This window comes from Arachis hypogaea, chromosome 16 (assembly GCF_003086295.3).
Source record: "Arachis hypogaea cultivar Tifrunner chromosome 16, arahy.Tifrunner.gnm2.J5K5, whole genome shotgun sequence".
In the NCBI taxonomy this organism is placed as follows: domain Eukaryota; kingdom Viridiplantae; phylum Streptophyta; class Magnoliopsida; order Fabales; family Fabaceae; genus Arachis; species Arachis hypogaea.
Genome location: NC_092051.1, coordinates 109755119 through 109780898, shown reverse-complemented (window position 1 = coordinate 109780898; position 25780 = coordinate 109755119).

Genomic DNA, 25780 nt, shown 5'->3' with positions numbered 1-25780 from the left:
TTTAAAATTTTTAGATCTAATGCTCCTTGTTTTCGAAAAATTTGGAGGGAAAACACCAAGGAACACCAAACTTAAAAATTTTAAGATCAAGACACAAGGAAACTCAAGAACCCTTTGAAGACTCACAAGAACACAAGAACATGAAGGAAGAACACCAAACTTAAAATTTTTAGAAAACCAAACCAAAATTTTCGAAAATCAAAGGGAATCAACAAGAAAACACCAAACTTCAAGTTTGGCACAAGATTTAATAGAAAATTTTTTTTGAAAAAGAAGGTTTTGAAAAGAGTATAAAAGATTCTAACCCAATCAAATTAATGCTCTAGCCAAATGAGTTATGGGACCTTCAAAAATTTTAAGAAAGATTATTTTTGAAAACACCAAACTTAAGTTTGGCACAGGATTTAATAGAAAAATTATTTTCGAAAAAGGTTTTAAAAATATGATAGCCAATTATCATGAACATAAACACCACGTTCTAAATAACTGAGCTATAAGTTTAAAGTATTTTAACAAGGGTAATTAATAAAAGACTCTAAACCAAAAAAAGAAAGATTTTTCCTAATCTAAGCAACAAAATAATCCGTCAGTTGTTCAAACACGAACAATCCCCGGCAACGGCGCCAAAAACTTGGTAGCACGAATTTGAATTACACTTTTCACAACTCGTACCACTAACCAGCAAGTGCACTGGGTCGTCCAAGTAATACCTTACGTGAGTAAGGTCGAATACCACGGAGATTGTTGGTTTGAAGCAATCTATGGTTATCTTGTAAATCTTAGTCAGGAAGTCAACTATGTTTATCATTGAATTGTGATAACCAGTAGAGCATAAATTAAAAGTTACTTGTTGTGCAGTAATGGAGAATATGTTGGAGTTTTGGAGATGCTTTGTCTTCTGAATCTCTGCTTTCCTCTGTCTTCTGATTCACGCACGCACGTCCTCCTATGGCAAGCTGTGTGTTGGTGGATCACCGTTGTCAATGGCTACCTTCCATCCTTCCAGTGAAAACTAAGCTCACGCGCTCTGTCACAGCACGGCTAATCACCGGTTGGTTCTCGATCCGGTTGGAATAGGATTTTCTATCCTTTTGCGTCTGTCACTAACGCCCAGCCTTCAGGAGTTTGAAGCTCGTCACAGTCATTCAATCCTTGAATCCTACTCGGAATACCACAGACAAGGTTTAGACTTTCCGGATTCTCATGAATGCCGCCATCAGTTCTAGCTTATACCACGGAGATTCTGATTAAGGAACCTAAGAGATACTCATTCAATCGGATATAGAACGGAGGTGGTTGTCAGGCACACGTTCATGGTTTGAGGAAGTTGATGAATGTCACAGATCATCACCTTCATCACAGTTAAGCGCGAATGAACATCTTAGATAGGAACAAGCGTGTTTGAATGGAAAACAGAAATACTTGCATTAATTCATCGAGACACAGCAGAGCTCCTCACCCCCAACAATGGGGTTTAGAGACTCATGCCGTTAGAGAATACAAAGTTTAGATCTGAAATGTCATGAGATACAAAATAGATCTCTAAAAGTTGTTTAAATACTAAACCAGTAGCCTAGGGTTACAAAATATGAGTGGACTATGATGGATGATGCAGAGATCCACTTCTGGGGCCCACTTGGTGTGCTGGGGCCCACTTGGTGTGTGCTGGGGCTGAGACTTTAAGCAATTTACGTGCAGAGGCCATTTGTGGAGTTGAACGCCAGTTTTTGTGCCAGTTTGGGCGTTCAACTCCAGTTTTTTATCCTTTTCTGGCGCTGGACGCCAGAATTGGGCAGAGAGCTGGCGTTGAACGCCAGTTTACGTCGTCTATCCTTGTGCAAAGTATGGACTATTATATATTGCTGGAAAGACCTGGATGTCTACTTTCCAACGCAATTGGAAGCATGCCATTTCGAGTTCGGTAGCTCCAGAAAATCCACTTTGAGTGCAGGGAGGTCAGAATCCAACAGCATCAGCAGTCCTTTTTCAGCCTGAATCAGATTTTTGCTTAGCTCCTTCAATTTCAGCCAGAAAAATACCTGAAATTACAGAAAAACACACAACTCATAGTAAAATCCAGAAATATGAATTTTTCCTAAAAACTACTAGAAATAGACTAAAAACTAACTAAAACATACTCTAAACTATATGAAATTATCCCCAAAAAGCGTATAAAATATCCGCTCATCACTAGCTAATGTAACCAAACACTGAAAAAGAGCACAAAATATTGCAGCTAAAAAATCTTGCCCTTTGTTATATGCCAATAATGCTTTATATTCATGCAAAAAACCTAACTAAGTCATCCAAGCAATTTTTTTAAACACCCCAAGTTATGTGAAATACACGCGCCCCTCCCACTCCTATTAACGTAGCAGAATTACTACGTAAAACTTCTTTTTCAATGTAAACATTTTTCAACGTTAACGATCTGCATTGTAATTTTTGGATCTGCTCTCGTCGTTCTTCTCTGCTAATTGTTGTTCTTCTTCTTTTTTTCTCTGCTGCTCATCGTTCTTCTCTGCTACTCGTCGTTCTTCTTCCTATTCTTCTTCGTTTTCTTCTTCGATCTGTGGATTTATCTTCTTCATTTTTAGATTTCAATAGGCTATCAAAATAATGAATAATTCAACTTCAAACCAGTTGAATGAGAGCGATTTGGATTATTCTTCTGAATCCTATCAAGCGGACGAAGTTTGGATTATTCAATTTTGATTCGAATTGAATGGAATGCAATTACTAAATTGAATTGAATTGAATTGAATAGAAACAGGTATTCTAAATTGAATTGATAATCTCTATATTGTAGACACAGGTATTTTGAATTTGATTTTATATATACAATATTCGGTTCATTCATTGTACATTGTTTTTGCTTTGATTTATATTTTTGGTTCATTATGCAGGCAGTTGTTTGAATTTGAATTTATATAATGGACAATGTTCCGTTCATTTAGTACTATACAATGGTTTTGTTTAATAATATGTTCATATCATTATGCAGATAGTTGTTCGAATTTGAATTTATATAATGGACAATATTTCGTTCATTTAGTACTATATAATGGTTTTGCTTTAATAATAAGTTCGGTTCATTCTATAGTCCAGGTGTGTTGTGGATGAACAATTTGTACCAAAGGTTGGGATGACTTTCAAGACACTAGAAAAAGATGGAAAGTTCTACAAAAATTATTTCAAACTTGTCGGTTTCTCTACCAAAATAAGGAACACGAATCGGAAGGGAGACGAGATTAAGAATCAACTATTCGTATGCAGTAGAGAGGGGAGGTGGAAATCCAAGATATCTCAAACTCTGTAGACGAACCCCTCAGCCGACATAAATTGTCCAGCCAGGATTTACGTACACATATTGAAGAATGTCAGTCTTTGGATAATTTCCAAAGTTGTTCTGAATCATTCACACCCTTGCTGTAACTCCCTACCACACAGAGCTTTACGCTTAAGCCGTAAAACAGAGGTGGTGTGGTATTACGACCTCTAAAATAAAATATACATATATATGTATAATATTAAAGAAAGATGTAGTATACGAGGAGCCTTGAAAATGGATAAAACAAAATCGCAAAAAAAAATGTGCAACGCTTAGGAAACAAGGTTACTTGTGTGTGAAGAAAACTAAGATTCATAAGCATAACTAAACAGAAAGTAGGAATAGAGAGTCAAGGGTACAAAATAACAAGCTCCTGACTCATCCTACGAAGCCAAGGCTGGCCGGAAAAAAAAAAATATATATATATATATAACCCAAAGTCTGAAATACATGTATAATACCCTAGTCCTCCATAAACCTCTAAGAGGTATAAAAGTAAAGTAAATATAAACACATGAGGATAGTCTATACATATATAGCAAAAGATCAAAAGTAAAACTCCAAAATGAAACCACTTCGCTGCAGAAGCTCCAGACGCCTACCGAGGTGCCTCTTGACCTGCATATGAAAAATAGCAACATAGCATTAGATGAGAACCGGAGGTTCTCAGCATGGTAGAGGTGCCACGCACAAAAGATATAAGGTCATGTGAATGCCAAAGGCAATCCTAGAATGCTGTCACTCAGATTATAAACTTAAAGAACTAAAATGGAAACTGTGAATTAGGGTAGTTTTCTAAGGCTTTCTAAACTTAACCAATTCCTTAAATCTAACTAAAACTTAACTAGAACACTAAATCTTTTCCACGTTTCCTCCGTACCTCCATCTCCAGTGAAGTTGCACAAACAGACAAGCAAACAAAGGCAACCACAAGTAGAATACAAATAATACAAATAGCAAGTATAACAATTAGCATATTATAGTCACTTAGGCAATCCCAATTATTGCATAATCAAACAGAATCATACAAATTGATAGGATGCATGCCTTTCCTACTGGCCGTGAGCTCACATATCGGTTAACTGCCAGAACCCGACACACTCGGTAACTAACCCGGATACCGTCTCTCCACTGTGCATCTCCAGGAGGTATAAGATCGGGGGATTAGTGTCCTACCACCTTCTCCTGGAGGCACATACTAGGGAGAAATAAATAGGGAGATTAGTGCCCTACCACCTTCCCCTAGTGAGGCCCTATGATACCGGTCGGGGGATTAGTGTCCTAACACCTTGTAGACAGAGAGAGAAAGAATGTGAGAAGATACGTTGGAGGATTAGTGCCCTACCACCTTCCTCACTTTCCGAAAAACACCATCACAATAAATGTGGGGGAATGAATCGAGGGATTAGCACCCTACCACCTTTCCCACATTTCATAAAAGACAAACGCAAGGAATACAGGGGAATAAGATCGAAGGATTAGTGCCCTACCACCTTCCCCGCATCCAACACATCAAATATCATCTCTATGTTCATTTATTCTCAAAATTCATCATCATTATTCCTTTACATTCATTCATTATAACCATGGTCTTACACATACATCTCATATTTTTACATTTTTATACATAATTCATTATTTGAAAGTCTTACTTCACCCCTAAGTTATCACCATTTCCTAGTTTCATCCAATTACTAGGCCTAATACTGAGATCTAGGGGTAAAAGAGTGAAAATAGAGGTTTAAAGGTCTAAATTCATGTTTAAAATGCAAAAATATCATTTGTTGAAAACAGGGGTCATGCGTACACGTGGGCTACATGTACGCGTGGGAGTGCATTTCTGAAAGGTCAAGCATACGCATGGGCCACGTGTATGAGTGGGAGTAAAATTTTCTCTGCTCGAGTATGTGAGGTACCTAACCCGAAAAGGTTGGTCGCGTCACTTGCAAGTGGTCGCGTATGCAAGTTATGCAGAACAGCAAAAATGCTGAAGAATTTTCAGCTTTACACTCCAAACTTCTGACGCGCATAACGTTTTCATTTTAAAACATTTTTCATCCGTTCTTCAAATGGCATAAACTTCATGGACCCAATTTTTATTTGAAACATTTGAAATAATTTAGGGGTCCAGAATCCAAGTTATGGCTCGACAAAGTTCAGTCAAAAATTAGTTTTTCACAAACACCTCAAACCTCATTACAAACTAAACTCAAATCCCACTTCCTATACATATATTCAGCTTAACAGCATATTATAACACAGCAATAGCACTAAAACTCCCACTTCATACCACATTCAATTATACCTCAATATATCACAATTTCACACAAATTTCTTATTTTAAACCAACAAGATTCCCATCCACTTACTCAATATGTATTCATATCATCATGTTTCAATTTATATTCATATAATCATGTTGTTCATCATTAACTCATCACTTAACATCCTATTATCATCAAAAACCACAATCATCCAACAAATACTCAATTTTTATCAAAATCATCATTAAGGGTACTAAGCATCAAACATATTCTTGTATTTCCAACCTATCTTATGGTCGTCTAGCATAAATTTTCACAGAATATTATATATTAAATATGAGAAACCTAAACCATACCTTAGCCGATTTTCACGTATTACCCAAGACAACCCACAAGGCAAACTCACAAGCCTTCCTCACCACAATTCAGCCTCCCAAGCTTTCAATCAAGCCTACAATGCACATAAATCAAACTCCTATATATATATATATATATACCTAAATTCATATCAAGCATCAAATAGGCAAGAGTGAATATTTTTCTCAAGCTAATCGGGTCCTAGCCATCAAGGAAGCAAAACCTCACTACCACTCTTAATAATTTTTGAAAACAAGAAGGGGTAGAGCAATTGGGGTGTGAATGAGGCTTACCTATGAAATTGTTCTGATAGATTCGTAGAGCTTGATGCGGTGGTCGCGTAGCCGCAAACGGTGTGGCGATCGGAGCTTGGAGTGAGAAGATATGGTGGTTGGAAGGTGCGGTTAGGGTTTTGAGTTATTGTTCCCTCCTCCAAAGCTGTTTGCAGCGTGAATGAAGTGAAGGAGGAAGGGGAAGCAGTGTTTTTTAAGTGTTTTGGCTAATTGGGTTGGGCCTTGGACCCATTTCGGGCCCAGTTTGACCGGTTCGGCCCGTTCGGTCCAATCTTGGGCTAAATTCTTTAAAATTGGTGTCAAAATTCTCATTTTAATTAGCTCTATCTTATTTTATAATAAAATTCACATTTTTAATTTTCATTATTAAAATTTAATTTTTTGATTAATTATTTGCTAATTTTACAGGGTTTACACCTGCTGTCCAGACCGAGCAGAAGTGCTCAAACAACACAGAGAGTTAAGCATGTTTATGCATTGCACCATCGAAAACAAAGAAGAAGCCATAATCAAACTGAGCAAAACTTACCAATCATTTGTAGCAGTAGTGGGCAGTCATTGGGAACTAAGTTTTATAGAAAAAAGACGTGAGAAATTACATCACAAGGGAAGTACGGAATGTGTCTGAACAAGATAATGCTAAAGAATTTTGGAAGTACTTCTTAAGAATAAAAGAGAAGAATCAAAATTTATTTTTCGAGCTCAACCTCGAAGGCGATCACTCCATTGTAAATGCATTCTGGGCCGACGAAAGAAGCAGGCTCCATTCAAGTATTTTGGATACATCATTTCAATACAACACAAATAGGTATTTGGTTCACCAAAATTACGTGTTAGGTTCACACAGGCAACACATTTCGGTTCATAACTGTTGCTAGTGTCCATTTTTGTAGGTACAATCTAGTTTTTGGTTCTTTTGTGGGCATGAATAACCATGGTTAGTCGACACTTCTCGGATGCGCTCTGATGAAAAACGAGGACATCAAATCATTCAAATGGCTATTCGAGTGTTCGCTCCGTTGCATGGAAGGGAAGGCACCAAAAGGCATTCTCACCGACCAATATGCATCGATGTAAAGGACCATCGATATGTGCATGCCAACAACAATTCACTAGTGGTGCATCTGTCACATCATGGAGAAGATCCCAAGCAAACTAAACGGCTACAAGCGACACAAAGAAATCAAACAAGAGATGAGCCACGTCATTTGGAACTCGTTCACAAAAGACACACTCTACAGAAAATGGAACGATTTTGTCACAAAGTTCGGCATCAGAAGCAATAAGTGGCTCTCAGGTAATCGACGTTTTTAATTCAAATTATTTTGATGCTGTTACTTTTTCAGTTAAGACGTGCATAACTTTCGGTTTATCGGAGCTCATGCTTTCGGTTCATTCTGCAGAGCTATACGAAGATCGCTATTTATAGATTCCAGTTTTCCTAAATCACCACTTTTGGACCGGGATAAGAAGCACACAAAGGAGCGAGAGCATGCACGGATTTTTCAACAAGTTCATCACATGAAACAACTCCTTGATTCAATTTGTAAAGCAATACTATAACTTCCTAGCAAGCAGAGAGCAAAGAGAGAGAATTTGGCGCTGCATATTTTCACACCGTGGTATCGTGCGAAACAAAATCAACAATAAAGGCTCAATTTCGGCATGTGTATACCCACGAGAAGTTCAGAGAAGTTCAAGGACAATTTAGAGGAAAGGTGAACTGCATCACAAGATCAATGTATTCCACCCTAGGTTTTACAACATACAAAGTCGTAGAGCAGGTTTATAACTCCACATTCAACAAGTTTTTCGTCACCTACGACGCAGTATCACGAGAAGTAAAGTGCTAGTGCCTGCTGTTCGAGTTAAGGGGCATACTGTATTGCCATTCCCTGAGCGTCTTAAGCTTCGAGCGAGTAGATAAAGTGGCACTGAAATATATATTGGAATGCTAGATCAAGAACATAAAGAAGGGACACATACACATCAAGAGCGACCAAGATGAGCCTCTATTGGAGCCGAGAAGCAAGAGATTTGTCAATTTGGTGTTTCGGTCTCACAATATTTGCGAATTTGCGTCAGGGTCCGAGGAGCTGACCGAACTTCTACACCGGGCTTTTGACAATGTCATGGACGAGATGCAAGAATATCAAGCCTAAAGCAAAGGAAAAAGTTTATTATCTCAAGAAGAAGCAACATTGAGCGATATGAACGACCATCAGAGCTCGCCACGTGTAAGAACAAGAGGCCACCCCAAGAATAGACTGGATCAAACTTGGAAAAAAAGATCGCAAATGCCACAAAGAAAAAGAAAATGCCAGCTCCAAGCGAGGCAACATTGATTTGCTTTCGACTAGGGAAAAATTCGTTTGTGCATTTTGCTAATATACGATTTATTTTGTCTATTGCAGTTGAACCTTTTAGACAGTGGATCAACAATTCAGTCAAACTCCAACCTTTACAATGCATAGAATATGAATTATCCCGGAGCGGATTATAGGAGTCTTAATTTTTATTAACATAAATTTCCATTCATGTATGAGCAAATTTCGGTTCATTGAAGTTATAGGAGGGTTAATTTCTTATTGATGTTAGTCTTTATTGACTAGTCACTTTTTTTTATTTTTCAAATTAGCTTTCTGAAATTGTTTATTGAATAGTCACTTTATTCTGTTATGTCAAAGAGTTTAGATGTTTCTGAAACTGAACACTAATATAAATATTTTTTCCAAATTAGCTTTCTGCAATAGTGATATATGCAGTTTTCGGTTCATCTGGTCTATTAATTTTAGTTCATTTGTGTTTTTGGGATTCTTAATGTTTGATAACTACCATGAATCCATTCACTTTAACCTAGAAAAAAACAGTAGCCAGACATTTCTACAGATATATACATTAACATTAGATTTTTCATTAACATTAGATTTTCAATAACATTTACATTAATATTCACATATATACATTAAAGAAGTATTGTTTGATTTTTTAAACAAGTTAAACAGAATAGTGTTAATTACAACCAGTCAAAGAAACTATAACCTATTTACTATCTATATCTCCAGACGTGAATTTACAAAAAGGGCTGGAGAGGGTAGCAGATGGCTTCGAGAGTCTTATAGATTCAGATGCCCGAATCACTTGGTCTCTGATTTTGTTCATTTTGTGGAACAGAATGTTTGGACCATATTCGCACCTGAAAGCATCAATTTCTTCCTACAATTCAATTAAAAGGAATTAGTTACATAAGAAATGAACCCAACTGAAATAAGAAATGAAACAAATTTCGTTAATTTAGAAATTACTTACTTGTGTCCAGTTTTTATATTGATACCTCTTCCCTTTTTTGATCTTTTGAGGATCATTTGTTTCTAGCCATTTCATGATATATATCCCGCAATCATAGCTAAGCAAGAAATAAGTAAAATATGATTAATAGTATACAAAATAAAATACATTAAAATTAACACTATAGCAGAGAAAGATTTTTTACTTTGTTTGTTGACCACTGAGCCTGATATACTCTGCTTCTACTCCCTCTCCGTCCTCTATTAAGGGTTCTGTCCCAGCATAAACCCTCATCTGGGAGACTATAAATCCCTGAAAAGGATACAAAAAGGAAAATTAGGTACAAGCAGTGATTGAATAAAACGTGATAAATATTCAATCAGCAAGAAAAACATTTTCTGCATGCAAAAGAACCCAAGTGAACACTTAAGGATAAGGTGAATGTAAATCACCAACTACAATGAACCAAACTCCATTTCAAATTTGAATAAAATGTGATAAATATTCAATCAACAAGGAACACATTTTTGCATGCAAATGAACTCAACTGAACACTTAAGGATGAAGTGAATGTAAATCACCAACTACGATGAACCGAATTCTACTCATGTTTGAATAATTTACAACAAAATATGAATAATATAAATAACTTACAACAAATTTATTCAGTTTAATTCTCAAGTCAGGTATTTCATCTTTCATTTTGTTGATAGGGTCAAGGACATCGAATGCCTTCTTTTTGACATCGGCAATCCACAACCACCAATGTCCTCCGTTGCAAATCGGCACAAACAGCTGAAGTTTGAGAAAATGATAGAATATTTCAGTCTAAATGATAGTAAATAACAGGATTACCAAAGAATTTTTAGAAATCACAACTTACAAATGGATGCGATGCCAGTTTTCTTTTGTCAAGATAATGGAGGTAGTGCGCATATTGATTGATATTGATCCGGTAGGCCTTGTTGGTATTTTGATCAATATAATTCTTGCCATGGTTTTCCAACATAAAATTCTGTGAAATGAACCTCAATTAAATCACAAATGAAACAAATTCTAAATTACTTAAGGAATAAAAAATTTGGCTTACTAGAGTATCCGTCGGCACAAAGTAAATTTCTTTCTCAAATCGGCGACATTTTCTGTCGTTGAGAATCATACACACGGCATTGACCACTTACAGGAAGAAAATTTATGAGATATATGGTATAAAAGTTTTTAGAAAAATCATTAATGTTAATGTAATAAGCAAAGAATTTACCGTGTAATCTACATCTTCTCTGGGCATTAGAGACAAGAAATGATGTCTAAACCCCTCCAAATCTGCTTCATGGTTCAAGATAAATGTGATGTCATATTCATGGGTTGTATCTTTGGTTTCCTTTACTTGTGTCATCCAATGATAACACTTTTCCTTCAACTCCTCTATGATTTTTTTTCTTTCTCTGGAGTTTTGTACCCTGCAGAAGTGGTCAAGCTCGGCTTGGCACTGGTTTCCTGAGCAAATTTCAATGCTGCTGTCACTCTAGCAACCATCATTGCATCCGCCAGCACTTAAAGTTGCGTCACTGTCGGTTGAGAGGCTGGGGGAGTAGGTTGAGATATTGGGAGACTTATCCCAAGGCTGAAGGAAGGTGCATCATCTTCCCAGTTCCAAGGAGGAGCAGCACTGCAAGATGACAGGCGAAAGTTTTAAGTAATAATGAAAAAATAGTATCATTTATCAAGAAAGCTAATAAAAATGATATTAATTAAGACTTACATAATCAACGGAGGTTCTGGCTCCGTCTTCCTCGGGGAAGATTCCTTGCCGGCCTGCTTTATGGGTTCTGGAGGGCAGCTATAACAAAACAGAAGAGATTCCAATAAAGAACATAATGAATTGATTTTTTGATTCAAATGAACCACAAGTAAACCATGTAATAAGCCAAAATTACCCAGATTTAAATAAGCAGTAAAACTTACAAATCAAGCTGTGCTTCTTCTTCCAATTGCCCTGCCACCGGAGCTTCTTGGCACGGTTTCTGTTGTTCTTCTAGAGAGTTGCTGCATTAAATAGAAAAGAGTTTAATAACGACCCAAAATTAGTATCCTATACCATTAAAACTAATAAAAAGAATTCTAATTACAGCTTACTCATTAGCAAAAGCTTCTTCTATTTGACTCTCCAAAAGGACATTGGTGAAGTTCTCTCGATGTATTATTATCTCTTCCACAAGAGAACTCAGAAGAGACACCTCTATAGGAACTCTAAGGAAGATAAACAAAGAAGAGGTTAATATTGAATCACCAGAAGAGATACTGAGAAACCAAAAGCTACACATTTAAAAACTCACATATCAAGAGGTTGAGAATGAGTTTCTTCTCCAACAGCAATAATCTGGAGTTGAGGATCAGGTGTAGTGCTACTGACAATTAAACACAGATTCCGTGTGATTAACTAAACAAAAATTATTACCTAAATCTAAAATACCAACATAAATATTTCAACTTACATAGTTGGAGTTTGTAAACTCTGTTTTTGATGGAGTTTCTTTCTTCTAAAAACTTTAACCGGAGTTTTTGGGGTATTTTTCTAATAAAAAAGATACCAAATTAAAATCATCAACCAAGATTAAAAGCAGACGATAAAAAACAAATCAAATTCATTTTTGGAATCCAATGAACCCCATTTAAACATAGAATGAACCAAATTTACCTGGCATTGGCCGATGTATTTACAGACGGTGTGGAGCTCGTCTGAGTTAGTAAAGGTTCACTGCCCAAATCTATAGTCAGCAGTCTGATAATGAGTATTTGCTCGTTGGTCTAGATTTTCTTCTTATAGAAAAGAATTACTTCGTTGCAAGCATAGCTCCAAACCAACAAACAATTCTCACATAAAAAATTTGAGTTGTTACATGTACAAACCCCAATGAAAATTAACCGAAGTATTTAGACTCCGGGTTGTCTCACAAGGAATTGCAATGAAATGGTCAATTATTGGCTATGAGGAACAAAGGGGGTTTGATTGATAAGGGGCAAGAAAGTAAAGGGGCAAGAATTAACCGAAGATAAGAAGAATAAATCAAGCAAGTAACTAAAGAAAACAATTAATAAAGAGAGACATTCATGGTAAGGTTTGAGATCATATGCTTTCTATCCTAGTCATTAATCATAACAATACTTAACAAGAATTTATCTTATTTCTTCATCCCCAATGTTGGAAGAAGGTGTAAGTTATCTTCCATTAGAGAAAGTCAAACAAGACTAGTTAATCTCAAGTAAAAAATCCTAATCAACTCACTAATTGAATTAGCAAGAGATTAGAGTCATTGAGAATGATATTAACTAACAACTCTAGATCACCAATCTAAATTGGGTATTAATGACTCAAGATTGCCCAATTACTCTTCCCAAGCCAAGAATGCTCAAAATCTACTCTAAAGCCCAACCAAGCATTTTGTCAAACACTTGGTGGGTACAAACGGAAAGCATGGTAAAAGTGCAAGAATAATAAATCTACCAACTATCAATTGCAAGAAAAATAAATTCACAACTCAAATCAACAATTAAAAGAACATCAGACATAAATTTCATAAAAGAGATCCAAATCCATCAAGAGTTCATCATCACAAAAGAGAGCATAAAAAGGAAATTAACAAGAAAACTAAGAGAATCAAGTGTAGAAGCATGAAATTGTAAAGAAAACAAGATGAGAACAATAATCAAAACCTAGATCTAAGATGGAATTAAGCCTAAGAACCCTAATTCTAGAGAGAAGAGGGAGCTTCTCTCTCTAGAAACTAACCTACATGATGCTATACTACAAATAATTGCTCCCCCCTTGTCCAAGCTTGAATTTTGCATGAAATAGCATCAGAAATGAGTTGGATTAGGCCCAAAATGAGCTACAAATCACTGGCCACGATTTCACTTTAGTGAATCATACTGCTCCATCGGCATGCACGCGTATAGTGCGCGTGTGCGCCCCTAAACGCGAAGCAACTATGACAAATTTTATATCATTTTAATGCTCCAGATGTTAGCTTTCCAATGCAACTAGAACTGCCTCATTTGGACCTATGTAGCTCAAGTTATGGTCGATTGAGTGCGAAGAGGTCAGGCTTGACAACTTTGCGGTTCCTTCATTTCTTCATGAGTTCTCCCATTTTGCATGCTTTTCCTTCATTCCTTCAATCCAATCTTTGCCTTATAAACCTGAAATCACTTAAAAAATATATCAAGGCATCGAATGGAATTAAAGTGAATTAAATTTAGCTATTTTAAGGTCTAAAAAGCATGTTTTCACATTTAAGCACAAATCAAGGGAGAATTGCAAAACCATGCTATTTCATTGAATAAATGTAGAAAAAGGTGATAAAATCCCCCAAATTAAGCACAAGATAAACCACAAAATTGGAGTTTATCAAATCTCCCCACACTTAAACTAAGCATGTCCTCATGCTAAGAATAAAGAAGGACAAGAAAAGGGGTATGAACATTTATTCAATGCAAATAAACTACATGCACCTATCTATATGAATGCAACTAAATGCAAGATGGTTCTACCTACTTGGTTAAAAGTAAATCAACCTCCAAGAACATATATAAGCAAGTAGGGCTAAGTAGTATGATGATTCATGAATCCTACCAATTTGAATATCAAAATAAAGTACAAATAGACTTGCAAGGAGGAAAGCTCATGAAAGCCGGGAACAAGGAATTGAGCATCGAACCCTCACTGGAAGTGTATCCGCTCTAGCCGCTCAAGTGTATCGGGTCGATCACTCAATTCTCTTCTAATTATGCTTTCTATGATTTGTTTATCATCTAACAATCAACAATTATTCAATGCATGCATACCTTTATCATGAGGACTTATTTATCGGTTGTAATGGGGCTAGAGTAAAGGTAAGGATGCATATAGTCAAGTGAGCTTGAAATTTGAATCTTTGATTAACCTAAGCTCTCACCAAACACATATAACAACCTATACAATTCTAATACAATACATAGCTACCCATAATTTTCACTTTTTTCACATACTCATGCATTCTCTTTAATTCACATTCCATATACATTGTTATTGTTACTTTACTTTGGGGCATTTTTGTCCCCTTTATATATATATATATATATATATATATATATATATATATATATATATATATATTGGTTTCTTTATATTTTTTTCAAAAGTATATACAAACGTATCAATGCATATGGTTTTACATATTTAATGCATAAGCATGTACCCAATTCCCAAAAATCTTCAATAAAAATACAAAAATACACTTTCCTCTCAACCAATGTCCCAAGTTTTTCATACCCAAATGATACACACCCTCATTAGCCTAAGCTAATCAAAGATCCAAATTAAGGGATATTTATTGTTTTTCACTTAGGGGCAGTGATGTGCTACAATTAAGAACAAAAGGGTTAAATAGGCTCAAATTTGGCTAACAATGGTTGATAAAGGGTAGGCTATTTGGGTAAGTGAGCTAAATGAAATGATGGCCTCAATCATACAAATGCATATATACATGGAATAATGGACATATAGAATCAAACAAATCAAAGATTACAATCATAGAAAAAGAATAATGCACACAAGAATGAAAATAAGTGGTTATATGATGTAACCACGCAATTTGGCTCAAAACTCACATGCTTGTGTTCTTACCTCAAAAACCATGTTCCAAAATAAATTCTTCAAGAAAGTTCATCACAAAAATTTTTTGAATTGGTAGGGTGCCCTAGAACAATTTTTTCTTGGAAAAGAAACTATCACCCTAACCAAGTAGTCCTAACATAAAAAGAAATGGTGAAATATGTACAAATTCTAACTAACATGCAACCTATCATGCAATTCAACAACTAACTAGAAAAGGAAATCAAGAATTGGTGTTGAAAAAGGAAATTGTTACCCATGGAGATCGGTCGGACGACCTCCCCACACTTAAAAATTTGCACCGTCCTCGGTGCATGCAAAGAAGAGCAAGGTGGACGGGTTGCTACAACTTGTTGAGCTCCTTCAAAAGGTTGTGAGGGTGAACTTGTTTGTTGCCCCATTTAGAAGATTTCTCATTCCTTTCCTTCTTGGTGGCCAACCTAAAAGGAAAGAAAAAGAAAGAAAATTATGCCTACAACAAAGATATCAAAGCAAATAGAACATAGGTGAGGGCTAATGCCAAATAAGAGTACGGTTCTCACTACATGGTAGCTACAACATGTGAGTGAGAAAACAATATAAGTTAAGGCATATTAACTAACACTTGATGCAAGAGTAAAGTCAAAGCATGAAGAGCACTCAAAAGCATCAAGTTCAACTAAAAAGAGTGGGTCATGAAAGACATGGAAGTTCATATCAATGCATAAAGAATATAAGGGTCATACAAGATTAAGCATTGATTCAAAAGTTTCATCACCCAACAATATCAAACAAGTCAAGAAGCACCAAGATTAACCAAGAAATTCTCAACAATTGAGTTGAAAAATACAACACCATTATTCAAATAAGAAGCTCAAAAAAAAAAAGAAGGTAAAACAAGCTATAAAAACAAAATGAAAATGAAAAGAATAAAAGTATGCGAATGCAATGGACAAAAGAAAATGGAAGATGAGAAAAAAAACTTTTTTTTACCGGCGCGGACGCGTCATGCACGCTTACGCGCCGATGTGCATTTTGGCCGAACGGCGTGTACGCGCCAGGTGCGCGCACGCGCGGGTTAGGTTGGGCACAGGGCACATTGTCAGCTCAGGATTGGCCCAACTCTTTGGAAAATGTACCAGGAGGGCAGGTAGCGCAATCGACGCGCGCGCGTACAGCGTGCGTACGCGTGCATTGCGCAATTAGAGTCAATGGCGCATATGCGCACTTGGTTTGTGCCTTAGGCCCAATGTTCGCACAGTGCAGGCCTAACTCTCGGGTTTTTGGCTGGGGGTGGAATTTTTGCATCCACGCGTACACATACATGGCGCGTCTGCGTGGATGGTCGAAAATGCTTGAGGCGCGCGTACGCGCCAGGTGCGCGCACGCGCCAAGTGCGCGCACGCGGGTTGGTGCTCTGTTTTTCAAAAATTTTCCAAGTTCTTGCACCAAACCAAGCCTTCCGAACCTTTGAACAGCTACTAAAACACCATAAAACCTTATTTAACCTACTAGACTACCAATTATACTCAACAAACTCAACAAAACATGAAACTAATCTAATTACCAATATATACAAAAGGGAAAAATGAAAAGAATTTACCATGGTGGGATGTCTCCCACCTAGCACTTTTGTTTATTGTCCTTAAGTTGGACTTATGGGGAGCTCCTCTTAAGGTGGCTTGTGCTTGAAGCTATCCTTAAATATCCACCAATGCTTGAATCTCCAAAAAGCTTTAGTCTTCAAAGATGATAACTCCAAGCCTTGATGGAGTTCCACACAAGCCATGGGCTCCCAAATTTGATTCTCCTTGTGCGATCTGGGATCCCAAACTTTATTTTGACACCCATCTTTAAATTGATCATCATGATTCCAATTGGGTGGCATGACCTTAGAATTCTCAATTAAGCATCCAAACATTCTCCTAGATCCATGCAATTTGGTTCTACACCAACCATTGCTATTCAACTTCGAGCATGCAACCATCATGAACTTAGAGTGATGTGTCCAACCACTACACAACTCTCTCCTACTCTTAACTCCACAAAGAGCTCTAAGTTGACCATCATTTTCAATCAAACTATATTCAAGTGAGAAAGAAAAGCTTAGGGATAAGAATTTTACCCACTTGAATGTTGTGTTGGATGATGGCGACTTAGGAAGGGGGACCTCCCCACACTTAGCCAATGTGAGATCCATTTCCTTGTGCTCTTCCCTTGTAACTTCCACCTCTTTGCAAGCTTCTTTAAGTTCAATTCCTTGCTCACCAACTTCTTCTATACACCCTTCATTGCTCAAACCATGTGTCGGAGGTTGTGCACGGTCCTCCTTGTTATCAATTTCATAGCATAATGAGGTGGGTTCATCAATTTCAAAAGACTCATTGGTTGGTGTGGAATCATCTTCAATGACGGAGCTTGCTTCTTGCTCAACCTCTTCCTCTTGGTAGCTTCCTTCCAATTCAATCTCTTCTTCATTGCTTACCAAGGGTATGGGAGGTGAGGTGTCTTCTTCTTTAATCCCCATGTCAAGCCCAATGGGAGAGGATTCAATTGTACATAAGAATTCTTCAATGATTGAATCCATCTCTTAGTCAACCTTTTCAAAGGCTTCAACCACTTCTTCCGGCTCAATTATCTCGACTTCCTCCCCTTGTGGCAATCCTTGTTTCATCCCTTCTTCTACACCTTGAAGCTCTAAACTCACTCCCTCACTATGCTCCTTGATTCCTACTCCACATTTAACAACGGGAGTTCCTTGATCGCATAGGCTTAGGTGGGAGGAAACCATATTGCGAACAACTTCTGCTATGGTAGCTATCCTGGCTTCTAACTCCTTGAACTCCCTTTGGTTCTCTTCTTGCCTTTGAATATAAGAACTAACACATTCTTGGAGAGAATCATCCATTTGAGGTGGTGTGGAAAAAGAAGGTTCATTGTTTGGGAGAAAAGTTTCATAATTGGAAGTTGGTTCATCTTGGTAAGGGTATGGAGGTAGTGTATATTGAGGTGGTTCTTGAGAGTAATTGTGTTGGAATGGTGGTGGTTCCATGTATGGTTCATATGGTTCATACGGTGGTTGGTATGATGGATAAGGATTAGGATCATAATGAGGTGTTTGGTAGTAAGGTGGTTCAAAGTCATGTTGAGGGGGTGATTCATAGGCATGTGGTGGTGGTTGTTGACAATCACAATAAGGGTCACCACATCTATTAGATTGATATGCATTAGGATTAGAATTATACCCATAAGAAACCGGAAGTTGTTGTTGCCAAGAAGGTTGATCAATCCCTTGAGGCTCCTCCCATCTTTGATTGTTCCATCCTTGATGCACATCCTCATTGTAGTTCCCATTTCCTACAACATAATTTGAACCAAACTCATAGCCAAAAGGATGAGAATTCATAATAGAAAGAGAAAATAAAAACAAAATTAGTAAGAACTAATAAAAACTAACTCCTAAAACAAGCAAAAACTAGCAAAGAAGCATATTAACATATATACAATAGCCAATAACATAACACCATTGCAATTCCCTGGCAACAACGCCATTTTGATAATGAGTATTTGCTCGATGGTCTAGATTTTCTTCTTATAGAAAAGAATTACTTCGTTGAAAGCATAGCTCCAAACCAACAAACAATTCTCACATAAAAAATTTGAGTTGTCACATGTACAAACCCCAATGAAAATTAACTGAACTATTTAGACTCCGGGTCGTCTCACAAAGAATTGCAATGAAATGGTCAATTATTGGCTATGAGGAACAAAGGGGGTTTGATTGATAAGGGGCAAGAAAGTAAAGGGGCAAGAATTAAATGACAAGAAGAATAAATCAAGCAAGTAACTAAAGAAAACAATTAATAAAGAGAGACATTCATGGTAAGGTTTGAGATCATAGGCTTTCTATCCTAGTCATTAATCATAACAATACTTAACAAGAATTTATCTTATTTCTTCATCCCCAATGTTGGAAGAAGGTGTAAGTTATCTTCCATTAGAGAAAGTCAAACAAGACTAGTTAATCTCAAGTAAAAAATCCTAATAAACTCACTAATTGAATTAGCAAGAGATTAGAGTCATTGAGAATGATATTAACTAACAACTCTAGATCACCAATCTAAATTGGGAATTAATGACTCAAGATTGCCCAATTACTCTTCCCAAGCCAAGAATGCTCAAAATCTACTCTAAAGCCCAACCAAGCATTTTGTCAAACACTTGGTGGGTACAAACGGAAAGCATGGTAAAAGTGCAAGAATAATAAATCTACCAACTATCAATTGCAAGAAAAATAAATTCACAACTCAAATCAACAATTAAAAGAACATCAGACATAAATTTCATAAAAGAGATCCAAATCCATCAAGAGTTCATCATCACAAAAGAGAGCATAAAAAGGAAATTAACAAGAAAACTAAGAGAATCAAGTGTAGAAGCATGAAATTGTAAAGAAAACAAGATGAGAACAATAATCAAAACCTAGATCTAAGATGGAATTAAGCCTAATAACCCTAATTCTAGAGAGAAGAGGGAGCTTCTCTCTCTAGAAACTAACCTACATGATGCTATACTACAAACAATTACTCCCCCCTTGCCCAAGCTTGAATTTTGCATGAAATAGCATCAGAAATGAGTTGGATTGGGCCCAAAATAAGCTACAAATCGCTGGCCACGATTTCACTTAAGTGAATCATGCTGCTCCATCGGCGCGCACGTGTAAACGTGAAGAAACTATGACAAATTTTATATCATTTTGAAGCCCCGGATGTTAGTTTTCCAACGCAACTGAAACCACCTTATTTGGACTTCTGTAGCTCAAGTTATGGTCAATTGAGTGCGAAGAGGTCAGGCTTGACAGCTTTGCGGTTCCTTCATTTCTTCATGAGTTCTCCCACTTTGCATGCTTTTCCTTCATTCTTTTAATCCAATCTTTGCCTTCTAAACCTAAAATCACTTAACAAACATATCAAGGCATCGAATGGAATTAAAGTGAATTAAATTTAGCTATTTTAAGGCCTAAAAAGCATGTTTTCACATTTAAGCACAAATCAAGGGAGAATTGCAAAACCATACTATTTTATTGATTAAATGTGGGAAAAGGTGATAAAATCCCTAAAATTAAGCACAAGATAAACCACAAAATTGGGGTTTTTCACAGTCCAAGCAAAAAGACAAATATTATTCAGTAAATCCAGAGGAATTACAAGAGGTTTTAGGAAAAGTTAGCAAACAAAGAAAAAATAACTTGATATAAGAAATGGAATCTTATGTCTTGGATAAACCATTTTGTGCTTCTGTCGAGTTAACGTCATCCGGAGCAACACTTAATTTTTGAGCTCCATCATTTTTTTTCTTTGATCTTTTTTCTCTTAATAGCTGTAATATTTCTCTTCTTTTTTCGGCAGCCCTAACCTTTACTTGTTCAATTCTAAAAAATCATAAACTAAGTATCAAGGAACCTAAAATAAAACTATCAATGAACTAAAAATATCATTTTAGAAACTTACTCCTTTTCAAATTCAATTTTTCTTTCTGAATCTTTCAGAACAAGCTTCTTTGATTTGGCTTGTTTTTTGGCAACCTTCTCTAGTTGTTTTCTTTTAACTCTCGGTGTCTTTTCGATTTCTTTTTCTCTGCAACACGTACAAACACATCGAATTTACTTAACAAGCACACAAAAATAATTTTCAACAAATAAAAGCAAAACTAAACCAAATGAACATCATACAAATATATCAATGAACCGAAAATAATCAATTCCCAAACTTACTGGTTTTCAGATTCACTTGTGCTCTCCGAATCCATTGGAACAAGCTTCTTTTTTTTATTTGCTTTTTAACCACCTTCTGTGGTTTTTTTCTTTTTTTTTTCTCTGTGTTTTTTCAATTTTTTTCTTCTCTGTGACACATACAAAAAGTTTTGTTAAAATAACATGATGAAAATTTAAATAAATAGATAGTTTTTAAGAAGAATACTCAGATTCAGATTTAGAAAATAGTCATTTCCCAAACTTACGGGTTTTCAAATTCACTTGTACTTTTCAAATCCATCAGACTGCTTTGGTTTTCAGATTCACTTGTGGTTCTCGAATTCGTCGAAACAACCTTTTTGTTTTTTCACTAGCCTCTGTTGTCTTATTCTTTTGTTTGGTGGTGTTTTCTCAGATTTAGATTCAGATTCGGATTCAGAAAAACCGTCTTCTTCTGAAGAAGAATCCAGAACAACAATTTTCTTTCTTCTGCTTTCCCTTCTTTTTCCTCTTCAGAAAAAATATCTTCAACCCCTTCTTTTCTTCTGTCTTTCTCTCCCTTAATTGTGCTCTGTACACAAGTCCTTAAAACACAAACTTATTTAGTTAGGAGAGTATTTCAGAACCATTTGAATTGAATTTTCAAGGGAAATTTTTGTTTATTTTACCATCGTATCAGTTGCTTCCTTAGCAATCCAGTCGAGCAGAAGACTCCGTGTCTAGTGGGCCACTCATATCAAGGACATACTGTGTCAAAGAATCCAATGTAGCACTTTTAAAGCTGTCGATTATCTCCTTATTTTGCTCACTAAGTTTATTGTACTCAGTTTTGTCAAAAAAACGATTCCCTACAACATTTTAATAGAAATAAATCAGTCAAAGAGGCTCAGTTTCATTTTCTCCTTATTTTGCTCACTAAGTTTATTTTACTCAGCTTTCTCAGAAAAATGATTCCCTAAAACATTTTAATAGCAATAAATCAGTAAAAGAGGCTCAGTTTCATTTTCTGTACTCAAATGAACTGAAAATAAAGGAACTAAAGAACCGAAATTAGCACAGGTTGAGGGGATATTACCGCCATGATTTATGCCTAGCGCATCTGCTACCTTGGCAGGTGTTATGTATATTTTGCCTTGTAGAGTGTCCAAGTATCCATAATAGTCATCATAGCAAGCAATCAATTCTCTAAAGAGCTTGTGATAGACATTCATTTTCGGGATATGTGCCAGCACACCGAATCACATTTCTTTGACAATATCTTTCTTTTGCTGACTCATATTCTTGAACACCCTCGCTATTGCTTTTGTTTGGCATCTGAGATCATGAGTTTTCTGCAAGGTTTTGAAACAGTATGTTATGATATATTTATAATACAAAATAGAGTTTATTTGAATGAAATACGATAAATATATTTAATGTGTATATATGCTTACGTTATAGCGCGGCTTCTACTTTTTTATCGCCATCATCTTTTTCATTTTTGCTGTAAGGAAAAAAATTTGGTCAATACTTCACTCAATACACCGACAAGCACAATCATGCATATTTTAATCAAGTGAATAATAATCACCAACTCCAATAAACCGAACTCCATTCATGTTTGAGTAAAACGTGTTAAACATTCAATCAGCAAGGAAAATATTTCTGCATGCAAAAGAACTTAACTGAATACATAACAATCAAGTGAATCGAAATCACTAACTCTAATGAACCGAACTCTATTCATGTTTGAATAAAACATGTTTAACATTCAATTAGCGAGAAAAATATTTCTGCATGCAAATGAACTCAACTGAACACATAACAACCAAGTGAATTAAAATAAGCAACTCCAATGAACCAATCTCCATTCATGTTTTGAATAAAATGTAATCGATATTCAATCAGCAAGAAAAATATGTCTGCATGCAAAAGTACTCAACTGAACACTTAACAATCAAGTGAAAGAAAATCAACAACTCCAATGAACCGATCTCCATTCATGTTTTGAATAAAACGTGATAAACATTCAACTAGTAAGAAAAATATTTTTGCATGCAAAAGAACTCAACTAAACACACTAACAATCAAGTGAATCTAAATCACCAACTCCAATAAACCGTACTATATATCACAGAAAATAACAACACATTTCCATTCATATGCCCTGATTACGCAAAAAATAGAATCAGAATAACTCGATCTACTAAACAAAGCAACTCAATCCACTAAACCTTAAATCCAACCAGGAGAAACGCGAGAATGCGAGATTTTAAATGAACAGTAGTTTTTCTCATATCTTTCACAGTCTCTATTCTTGATTTTATTTGTTTTTTTCTTCTTCCTTTCAAAACCTTCTCACGATTCTTTAGTAAACGCAATTTCTACACAGAACATGAATGAGCTTTGAGAGATTTTGAGAGAGATTTGAACTCCAGTAGCGGTTTCGAGGTTGAAGAAAGAACGTTTCATATTTAAGACACGAATGAATATGCTAACGTTTTGGGGGGTTTGGGCACGTATAATACACGCTCATTTAGTGGGATTGGGTTTTATTGGTGTTGGGCCAACTTGGATGGACTTGGATAAAAAATTACATGGATGTGTAGCCCAACTGGTCATATGTAGCATATCTTCTAAGGACAAAGCATGAAATGAGTCTTAGGATCGCATACAACTCTTTCTCGGTGAATTGGTGCTTAAAACTATGATATAATTATCTTCTAACAATATTTTGGATTTTATGATATGAATATTCAACCAAGAGCCCAAGTCCAAGAACCAAGAGGATCTAGTAATGTGCGAGAAGCTAAGAGCCCAAGAGATTGAGAAAGCTGCCATGGTGGACTCAGGACTATCATATGGGATAAGATGTGTTGTAGGGGATTGTATGAGTTCATGAAAGAGAAGTTTGTTACCTAGTCGTTTAGGTAGGGGAGTGTCAAATAGGAGGATAGTGGAATAGAAGAATCATGCATATAACAGAATTGTGATAGAGAGGAGTGTTCCTTCACTCGAATAGGGACTTTTTATACTCATACGTTACCTTCATATTTTCTGCACAAATAATACACATTATACATTCTTGATTCATGATATACTCTTTTTGCATAATTGTTGTTGTGTTGGTGTGAGTTGGCTATATTCTACAGGTGTGCTAACAATTGATGCTTTCATTGAGAGATGTCGACGGAGATGACGGACAAAACTCGAATGAATTGCTTGGAGGAGCTCACACTCTCCAACAAGCATGAGGTGACCACGATCCAGAGGGGACTAGTTGAAGCAAAAAAGCATATTGCTGCCACTCAGTTGCAACTGTCATCTATGGATGCATTGTTGAAGACGATCGAAAAGATGTTACGAGAGAATTTGAAGATGAAAGCTAAGATGGGAAACTCGAACCATGGCGGTGACCATGTGGATGACATTGGCTTTGGCGCAGGGTTGTTCGAAGGCGGACCTGATTCTCAGTGGCCGAGAGGTGTGAAGATGAAGATGGTCGATCTACCCTTGTTCGAAGGCGAAGGGGTGGAGCACTGGTTTTCAGGACACGACAGTACTTCAAGACCTTCGATGTACCATGAGAGCAATTGATCCGAGTGCTCTCGTTTCACCTCGTCAGCACCATTTATGCATGGTACAGATGGGGCATCAATAACAACATCGATTATACTTGGGAGAGTTTCTTGATGCTCTATGTCTTCGATTTGGCAAGAACTTATATTATGACCCTCGAATGGCCATTAAAGAGTTGAAGCAATCTGACGCAGTAAAAGAGTACCAAACCGAGTTTGAAGAGCTGACTAACTTTGTATGTGGACTCAGCAAGGATTAGATCATCTCGTTCTTCACAGCTGGGCTTAACGATACACTCAAGTGTGAGTTGCTATTAGCCAGGTCCATTTCCTATGTGCAAGCAGTGTCCATCACCAAGCTCCACAAGTAGAAGAATGTAACACTCTAAAAACCACCTCCAAGCCCGCCTCTTCCTTCACTTCACTAACTAGGTTCACCCTAAATAGAATGTTATATCCCTATCTAAAACTCCAGTAACTAATCCCAGAAAACTAACCTCCCCACCACCCAAGGCAACCTCCACACCAAACTCGGCATCAGCACCGTTCAAGAGGCTCTCCAGTGCCGACATTAGAGCAAGGTGAGAGAAAGGTCTCTGTTACTATTGTGATGAGAAATACAGCATGGGGAATCATTGTAAGGCCATATTCCAGCTTTTGGTGGGTGAGGAGAAGTTGCGTGAGTTGCTCCAGCGCGACGTCCATCCAGAGGTGGTAGTGGACTCTAATTTAGACTCTAAAGATGACACCGCCGAGGAAGAACACCCTCAGATAAGCCTTAACGTCTTCGAAGGTGAATTTCATCTGGAGACTTTGCAGGTGAAAGGAACGCATGAGAATTGACCACTGATGATCTTGATTGACGGCAAGAGTACACATAACTTTGTGAAGGCACTAGTGGCAAAGAGGCCAACTACACCTCACCCCAACACATACTCTTTGGGACATGGTGGGAAATAGAGAATTGATTCGATGTGAGGCAAAGTGTCAAGAACTGTCTCTTGTGGTGCAAGGTAATGCATTTTCTGTGAAAGCTTATATGCTTGACTTGAAGAGGGCTGATATAGTATTCGGGGTACATTGGCAAATGAGGCTTCGCATTATTAGGGTCAATTATATGGAGTTCTTCATGAAGTTCAAGGTGGGTAATGAGTGGGTGATTTTTAAGGGGAAAGACTACTTAAGGAGGCAAAACTAAATTATAGGGAATTGAAGAAGTTGAAAGGGAGTAAGGTTGATATTTCTATGTACCATTTGGAAGCTAATTTTTTGGTGGAAGGGGCCTCAACTGCGGTAGAGGACGAAG